At 31.7% G+C, this 2,271-nt stretch overlaps 1 long non-coding RNA gene across 1 annotated transcript; it reads left to right on the forward strand.

The window, feature by feature from the left end:
- The first annotated feature begins 788 nt into the window (after positions 1-788).
- LOC121217951 (uncharacterized) lies at positions 789-2,184 on the forward strand. The gene is made up of 3 exons (XR_005914224.1): positions 789-1,027; positions 1,165-1,234; positions 1,937-2,184. It is a non-coding gene; the product is annotated as an uncharacterized lncRNA (long non-coding RNA).
- Positions 2,185-2,271: the final 87 nt, after the last annotated feature.

The following is a 2,271-nucleotide window of genomic DNA, read 5'->3' on the forward strand; positions in this document are numbered from 1 at the left end:
TTTATTATAATTTGGTTTGATTTGATTTTTGATGTTGGATTTATTCTTATGATTTTAAATATTAATAAGCAAAGTTTTAAAGTCTTTTTCATAAATATTCTAAAAAGCAATAATCTTTCAAGTAAATAAAAAATAATCAATAACTTTTATATGATATTTTAAAAAATTTATATAACATTTATAAGTTATTTATACTATTTTAAATATAAAATATTTAGTTTATATCATAAATATTAAAATTAATTATAGATTAAATAAAAATATAATTCGATTTGATTTTTAAATAATTACACTTTTTTAATTTACATTTCATAAACGGTTCAAATAGATCAGTTCAATAACTTTTAAGTTTTTCATTTTTTTTCTCAACTTTACTTATAATCCATTCACAACTTTTTAGTTGATGAAGTTGATGTTAATGTCAATTCTTTAAGTTTTCATGTAACGACCTAAAATTTTAAGTTTTCAATTGTTAGAAATTGTAAAGTGAGTTAATCTAATTTAGCGGTTAAGTGTGTTGCTTATGTGTATAAGGTTCTGGGTTTGAATATTTTGCTATTCTTGCCCCTATCTCTATACCTAAACATCATAATTAAATTTAATTCTCGCACAAGTATTAACAAGAATGAGTCTGCTGCTTTAATGGTAATGTATTAGTTTACCATTTGGTCTTGTGTTTGAGTCATTGTATGTGCAAACAAGGATTAGTTAGTGAGATGGGTAGTTAATTTTTATTTTAATCTATTTTCTTTTTGAAAAATTTTACAAAAAATTTCCCCAAATGACTCCCCACTATTGTCGTCATTTTTTTCCACTTTTCCTATTTTCTCTAATTTCCACAATCTTTTCTTTCTTTTGGTGGGCATAATCTTGATCTCTTCTTTTCTTGCTACCTGGTTGTTTATTAATCATATATTTTCTCCGTTTTGATTTTCCTTCTTGCTGCCATCTTTTTGCCACTGTTTTTCTTTGACGACCCATTCCTTAGTTTTGTGTTGTCCGTGCGTGGGCAGAGAGTTTCGACGTGGTAAGTGAAGCTCCTCTTTGACATTATTCATTCTTTGCATAAGTGCGTGGTTCTTGGTTCGTGTAAGTTTTTGGATGATGATTTAGCTAATTATTTTGGTGTGGGTGTAATTTTTTTTTTTGGAAATATTGTTTTAGGTCAGAATCTTGAGACGAATACTCCTCTAGCAACTTAGTTATGTTCGGTGTTACGGGTTCTTCAATCGGGGTAAGCGCCTAAATATTTTTAGGGGTCGAATGTTGGCATTTGTGAATGGAATTTTGATTAGGTTGCGTGTATTTATGCTAAATAGTTTGTTTTAAATGCTAATTTTAGGGTCTAGAATACTCGTGCTTGAATCTATCGACAATTGTCCAAGTGTGTGACTTGATCTCGTAAAAACAGTAAATGGCAGAAAGTCGAAAACCCCTATTGTCAATGTCACACGGCCATGTTTCAGTGCGTGTGGACCATACAGTCTGGGCTAATTGCGCCATGTGGACCACACGAGCTAGGCCAGTTTAGTCATGTGGGCCTATCTCCTGAAAATTTTACTCAGTTCTGTCTTGTTGTGTGATTCATATTTAGCTACTCCGGAGGATCCATACTGAACAAATAGGACTCGAAAATATGACATCTAATAATATATTACTGTAAATAATATGGACTTGGTTTGTGAAATATGTTGACATGATCTGTATTCTGATGATTCTGATAGAATGGTTTGATGTGAAAAGTATGCATGACATAAACATATTTAAATTCTGTTAGTATGTGCATGTGTATTGGAGTGGGAGATGATATGATGGAGGAAGTGTTGGCAATTTAATTATATGCCTTATCTGGTGGTTTGAAACCACATAATTTGTTCTAATGGCTCAGCCACAAACATTAGTTTCTGGCTGTTTACCGCATATTATTATCTTGCAGGTTAGCTGCACCACTTCTGAAAAGTGACATACGCTCACTTACTGGTCTATGAGGTTGGATGGGTACTTGATACCCTATTTGGTGTGTAGGGATTGACGAAGATGGTGTGTAGCAGATAAGGGTAGGATCTAATTGTGTATCTGAATATGCATTTGTATTAGTTTATGAAAATGTATTTGATTCTGTATATGGACATGAATCTGAAATACTATCTATTAACTTATATACATTTCATTGGTTGATTGAGATATGTTGCACACTGAGCTCGTGAGCTCACTTTTTGTATGTTTTCCTCTCAGGTAACCAACAAACTTAAGACAAATTGGTGTAGTAGG

Source organism: Gossypium hirsutum, chromosome D05, assembly GCF_007990345.1.
Source record: "Gossypium hirsutum isolate 1008001.06 chromosome D05, Gossypium_hirsutum_v2.1, whole genome shotgun sequence".
In the NCBI taxonomy this organism is placed as follows: Eukaryota; Viridiplantae; Streptophyta; class Magnoliopsida; order Malvales; family Malvaceae; genus Gossypium; species Gossypium hirsutum.